Source organism: Pristiophorus japonicus, unplaced genomic scaffold, assembly GCF_044704955.1.
Source record: "Pristiophorus japonicus isolate sPriJap1 unplaced genomic scaffold, sPriJap1.hap1 HAP1_SCAFFOLD_523, whole genome shotgun sequence".
Classification (NCBI taxonomy): Eukaryota; Metazoa; Chordata; class Chondrichthyes; family Pristiophoridae; genus Pristiophorus; species Pristiophorus japonicus.
The window spans coordinates 36,720-43,216 of record NW_027254430.1 but is presented as its reverse complement, the minus strand read 5'-3'; the positions used below and the strand labels follow the sequence as shown (position 1 = coordinate 43,216).

The 6,497-nt window shown below is 53.6% G+C and overlaps 2 non-coding genes across 2 annotated transcripts; both read right to left on the bottom strand.

Annotated features, from left to right (window-relative positions):
* Positions 1–995: 995 nt before the first annotated feature.
* On the bottom strand, positions 996–1,068 carry trnat-ugu (transfer RNA threonine (anticodon UGU)). The gene has a single exon. It is a non-coding gene; the product is annotated as a tRNA-Thr (tRNA).
* A 4,490-nt stretch (positions 1,069–5,558) lies between these two features.
* On the bottom strand, positions 5,559–5,631 carry trnat-ugu (transfer RNA threonine (anticodon UGU)). Its single transcript has one exon. It is a non-coding gene; the product is annotated as a tRNA-Thr (tRNA).
* Positions 5,632–6,497: the final 866 nt, after the last annotated feature.

Sequence of the window (6,497 nt, the reverse complement as noted above, 5' to 3'; positions counted from 1 at the left end):
GAGTTAGGACACGGGGGCAACGAGCACAGGGGGTGATGGGTGAGTGGGACTCGGTGCAAGTTAGGACACGGGGTCAGTGAGCACAGGGGGTGATGGGTGAGCGGGACTCGGTGCGAGTTAGGACACGGGGTCAGTGAGCACAGGGGGTGATGGGTGAGTGGGACTCGTTGCAAGTTCGGACACGGGGGCAACGAGCACAGGGGGTGATGGGTGAGTGGGACTCGGTGCAAGTTAGGACACGGGGTCAGTGAGCACAGCGGGTGATGGGTGAGCGGGACTCGGTGCGAGTTAGGACATGGGGCAGTGAGCAGAGGGGGTGATGGGTGAGCGGGACTGGGTGCGAGTTCGGACACGGGGCAGTGAGCACAGGAGGTGATGGGTGAGCGGGACTGGGTGCGAGTTAGGACACGGGTCAGTGAGCACAGTGGGTGATAGGTGAGTGGGACTCGGTGCGAGTTTGGACACGGGGCAGTGAGCACAGGGGGTGATGGGTGAGTGGGACTGGGTGCGAGTTAGGACACAGGGCAGTGAGCACAGGGGGTGATGGGTGAGCGGGACTGGGTGTGAGTTAGGACACGGGGCAGTGAGCACAGGGTGTGATGGGTGAGTGGGACTGGGTGCGAGTTAAGACACGGGGCAGTGAGCACAGGGGGTGATGGGTGAGTGGGACTGGGTGTGAGTTAGGACACGGGGCAGTGAGCACAGGGGGTGATGGGTGAGCGGGACTGGGTGCGAGTTAGGACACGGGGCAGCCGAGTTTTGGATCACTTCTAGTTTATATTGGGCAGAATGTAGAAAGAAATGTGAGAGAGGGGAAGGGATCGAGAGTGTGGCGAGCGAGGGGCAAGAGGGGAGAGGGAAATGAGTGAGAGACGGGGAAAGCAAGAATAAGATGTAGAATGGGTCAGGGAGAGAGAGTGTAAAGGACACAAGGAGGAGGCGAGGGGAGCCTGTTGTTTCAGGAACAGTCTTGGAGCAGTTTAATATTTATAATTAGGCCCCAGTGAGATTTGCACCCACGACCCCTGGTTTACAAGACCAGTGCTCTAACCCCTGAGCTATGGAGCCAACTGTAACACCAGTTCCTGTTTGCATCTTACTATTGTTAACAAGGAGGTGGGGCCCGAATAATCATTCTCGGTGATTCATCCCTGAACATTGACAGAATCTTACAGCACACAAGGAGGGCCATTCGGCCCATCGTGTCTGTGTCGGCTCTGTGAGAGAGATTCGTGCTTGGAAGTTGTAAAAGGAGGGAGAGAGGGGAATGAGTGGGAGAGGGAATGGGAGAGAGAGGGGGAAGGAGTCAGCCAGAGGGGAATGGGAGCGAGCATAATGGGAGAGAGCGAGAGGGGGAGGGGAGCAAGATGGGACGTCGAGAGAGAGAGGAGGCAGGGGAGAGAGAAAGGAAGGGAAGAGAGAAGGAGGGAGCAGGAGAGAATCTGAAAAGAAAGGGAAAAGAGGGAGAGAGAGGAGGGAGGGGAGGGAGGGGAAGGGGAGAGTGAAAGGAAGGGGAGAGAGAGGGAGCAGGGGAGAATCTGAAAAGAAAGGCAAAAGAGGGAGAGAGAGGAGTGAGGGGAGGGAGCGGAAGGAGAGAGAGTAGAAGGGGAGAGAGAGAGGGAAAGGGGAGAGAGAGATGGAGAAAGTGAGATTGCGGGAAAGTGAGAGAGGAGTTAAAAAAAAAATGTCCAACGGGTCGTGATCTGGAAAGCAGAGAGACAGGGAAAGGTGTGAGGGGAGCCTGTAGTTCCAGGGTCAATCTCAGAGCTGTTTAATATTTATAATCAATGCCTTTGTGAATTGACGGTGAATTTAAATACTGAGCTAATTTTGAGTCGGTTGCAGTGAGATTTGAACCCACGATATTTGGTTTACTAAATACTGTTTGAAGAATGAGGAGGGGTCAGTGAAACACTCAGATTGTGTCTCATCCCCCAGACTCCTGCCTCCGTCTCTTCAATATTCACTTCTCAACATCGATATATCGGGTCTTTCACGGAGTAAAACATCCCAAGGCAACTCAGTCACACTCTGGCTCTGTCTCTCTTTCTCTCTGTCTCTCTCTCTTTCTTTCTGTCTCTCACCTTCTCACTTTGTCCCTCGAGCGGGGAGACTAGAGCGGGGGAAGGGGAGAGAGAGGGAGAAGGGGAGAGAGGGGGAGGATGGGAGAGATGGTGAGGGGGAGAGTCTGATGGGAAAGGGGAGAGCGAGAGCGAGGGAATGAAAGGGAGGATGGAGGGGAGTGGAGACTGGGGAGGGGAGGGAGAAGGACAGGGAGGGGAGAGAGAGAGGAGTGGAGAAAATGAAAAGGGAGAGGGGAAGGAGTGAGCGAGAGGGGAATGGGAGAGAGAGAGGGAAGGCAAGAGTGAGAGAGGGGAGGGGAAAGAGAGGGAAGGGGAGAGAGAGGGTGGGAAGGTGAAAGAGATGTTAAGAGGAGTGATGGGGAAGGAGTGAGAGAGAGAGGGGAAGGAGTGAGAGAGTGAGGAAGGGAAGAGAGAAAGGGGAAGGGGAGAGAGGGAGAAGGGGAGAATCTGAAAGGAAAGGGAAAGGAGAGAGAGAGGAGGGAGGGGAGGAAAGGGAGCGGAGAAGGAGGAGGGAGAGGGAGAGTGGAAAGGCAGAGTCGGAAGGGGAGAGAGTGGGACGGGAAGAGGGTGAGGCGAGGGAGGGGAAAGGGGGAGAGGGGAATGAGTGAGAGACGGGGAAAGCGAGATAGCGGGAAAGTGAGAGAGGAATAAAAAGATGTGGAACGGGTCGTGATTGTTGTGTACACATGTAAACGTCACCAATATGTAAGACTTGCCACTAGGGGGCACACCTGTGGGAGACCCAATGGTCACCTGTACACCCTGGGACAAGCAGGTATATAAGGTGACTCACCATACTGCTTCCCCACCCTGGAGTCTGAATAAAGAGCACAAGGTCACCACAGTTTGAGCTTGCAATACAGTCCTGTGGATTTATTCTGAACATCACTCACTGGCGACGAGTAACGGATCACCAACCTTCACACGGTAATGGCTGCCGTTGGTCTTGTTGAGGGATTTGTTGAGGGTGATGATTTGGGAAGCCTTCGTTGAGCGTCCCGACCGGTACTACGTCGCCAATGAACAGGACGAGGCTGAGAGAGGGCGATCAAGACCAGGGCGATTCTCCTCACCGTATGTGGGTCTCCGATATACGGCCTGCTCAAAAACCTGCTGGCACCGGTCAAACCAGAGGAGAAGACTTACACAGAGCTGTGTGTGCTGGTGTGGGAACGCCTCAAGCCGAAGGAGAGCACCTTAAAGGCCAGGTATCACTTTTACACCCACCGGCGCTCCCAGGGCCAGAAGATTCCTTGCGGGGCAGTACGGTTTTTGCGGGATCTTTGCGGGAAATGTTGCCGAACGGTTTCGTGCTCGGAATCGGTCACGAGGTCATCCTTCGCAAGCTGCTGTCTGCCGGATCCCGGGATAAACGGGCCCTTTTCGGAATGGGAGGCAGTGACTAGTGGGGTACCGCAGGGCTCAGTGCTGGGACCCCAGCTATTTACAATATACATCAATGCTTTAGACGAAGGAATTGAGTGTAATATCTCCAAGTTTGCAGATGACACTAAACTGGGTGGCAGTGTGAGCTGTGAGGAGGATGCTAAGAGGCTGCAGGGTGACTTGGACAGGTTAGGTGAGTGGGCAAATGCATGGCAGATGCAGAATAATGTGGATAAATGTGAGGTTATCCACTTTGGGGGCAAAAACAGGAAGGCAGAATATTATCTGAATGGTGACAGATTAGGAAAAGGGGAGGTGCAACGAGACCTGGGTGTCATGGTACATCAGTCATTGAAAGTTGGCATGCAGGTACAGCAGGTGGTGAAGAAGGCAAATGGTATGTTGGCCTTCATAGCGAGAGGATTTGAGTATAGGAGCAGGGAGGTCTTACTGCAGATGTACAGGGCCTTGGTGAGGCCTCACCTGGAATATTGTGTTCAGTTTTGGTCTCCTAATCTGAGGAAGGACATTTTTGCTATTGAGGGAGTGCAGTGAAGGTTCACCAGACTGATTCCCGGGATGGCGGGACTGACATATGAGGAGAGACTGGATAAACTGGGCCTGTATTCACTGGAGTTTAGAAGGATGAGAGGGGATCTCATAGAAACGTATAAGATTCTGACGGGACTGGACAGGTTAGATGCTGGACGAATGTTCCCGATGTTGGGGAAGTCCAGAACCAGGGGTCACAGTCTAAGGATAAGGGGTAGGCCATTTAGGACCGCGATGAGGAGAAACTTCTTCACTCAGAGAGTTGTTCACCTGTGGAATTCCCTGCCGCAGAGAGTTGTTGAGGTCAGTTCATTGGATATATTCAAGAGGGAGTTAGATATGGCCCTTACGGCTAAAGGGATTAAAGGGTATGGAGAGAAAGCAGGAAAGGGGTACTGAGGGAATGATCAGCCATGATCATATTGAATGGTGGTGCAGGCTCGAAGGGCCGAATGGCCGACTCCTGCACCTATTTTCTAAGTTTCTATGTTTCCCAGATTTTTTTCTCCCGAAAATATCAGGATATCGCAGGAAGGATGTGATTGCACTGGAGAGGGTGCAGAGGAGATTTACCAGGATGTTGGCGGGACTGGAGAATTTTAGCCACGAGGAAAGATTGGATCGGCTGGGGTTGTTTTCTTTGGAACAGAGGAGGCTGAGGGGAGACTTCCATTCCTTCACCCAGAGGGTGGTGGGGGTCTGGAACTCACGGCCTGAAAGTGTGGTAGAGGCAGAAACCCTCACCACATTTAAAAGGTACTTGGATGTGCACTTGAATTGCAGTAAGCTACAGGGCTACGCACCGAGAGCTGGAAAGTGGGATCAGACTGGGATCATATCATCATCATAGGCAGTCCCTCGGCATCGAGGAAGACTTGCTTCCACTCTTAACATGAGTCCTGAGGTGGCTGAACAGTCCAATACGGGAACTACAGTCCCTGTCACAGGTGGGACAGATAGACGTTGAGGGAAGGGGAGGGTGGGACTGGTTTGCCGCACGCTCCTTCCGCTGCCTGCGCTTGGTCTCTGCACGCTCTCGGCGACGAGACTCGAGGTGCTCAGCGCCCTCCCGGATGCACTTCCTCCACTCCGGGCGGACTGGTCTTTGGCCAGGGACTCCCAGGTGTCGGTGGGGATGTTGCACTTTATCAGAGAGGCTTTGAGGGTGTCCCCTGTAATGTTCCCTCTGCCCATCTTTGGCTCGCTTGCCGTGAAGGAGTTCCGAGTAGAGCGCTTGCTTTGGGAGTCTCGTGTCTGGGACATGCGGACTATGTGGCCCTGCCCAGCAGATAGCTCTTGGTCGGCTGGTGCAGACACGATGGGCCGAAATGGTCTCCTTCCCTGCTGTAAGTTTCTATGAGTCGATGATATATCGGTGTCTCTGAGACTGGATGTGGAAAAGGTGGGATACAGACTGGGGGTGGGAAGTGAAAGTGCTGTGGGCAGATTGTAAAGTGCGGAGTGAGTGGTTCCTGTTGATGGTGTCGGCCTGTCGTCAATTGACGGTCAATACAGTAACAGAAGCCAAAATTGATTAGGCCCCAGTGAGATTTGAACCCACGACCCCTGGTTTACAAGACCAGTGCTCTAACCCCTGAGCTATGGAGCCACCTGTAACACCAGCTCCTGTTTGCATCTTACTATTGTTAACAAGGAGGTGGGGCCCGAATAATCATTCTCGGTGATTCATCCCTGAACATTGACAGAATCTTGCAGCACACAAGGAGGGCCATTCGGCCCATCGTGTCTGTGTCGGCTCTGTGAGAGAGATTAGTGCTTGGAAGTTGTAGAAGGAGGGAGAGAGGGGAATGAGTGGGAGAGGGAATGGGAGAGAGAGGGGGAAGGAGTCAGCCAGATGGGAATGGGAGAGAGCGAGAGGGGGAGGGGAGAGAGATTGGAAGTCAAGAGAGGGAGGAGGCAGGGGAGAGAGAAAGGAAGGGGAGAGAGAGGGAGCAGGGGAGAATCTGAAAAGAAAGGCAAAAGAGCGAGAGAGAGGAGTGAGGGGAGGGAGCGGAAGGAGAGAGAGGGGAAGGGGAGAGAGAGAGGGAAAGGGGAGAGAGAGATGGAGAAAGTGAGATCGCGGGATTGTGTCTCATCCCCCAGACTCCTGCCTCCGTCTCTTCAATATTCGCCTCTCAACATCGATACATCGGGTCTTTCACGTAGTAAAACATCCCAAGGCAACTCAGTCACACTCTGTCCCAATCTCTCTGTCTCTCTGTCTCTCTCTCTCTCAATCTCTCTCTCTCACTTTCTGTCTCTCTTTCTCTCTGTCGCTCTGTCTCTATCTCTTTCTTTCTGTCTCTCACCTTCTCACTCTGTCTCTCGAGGCGGGAGGGTAGAGCGGGGGAAGGGGAGAGAGAGGGAGAAGGTGAGAGAGAGGGGGGGGATGGGAGAGATGAGGAGGGGGAGAGTCTGATGGGAAAGGGGAGAGCGAGAGCGAGGGAATGAAAGGGAGGAAGGAGCGGAGTGGAG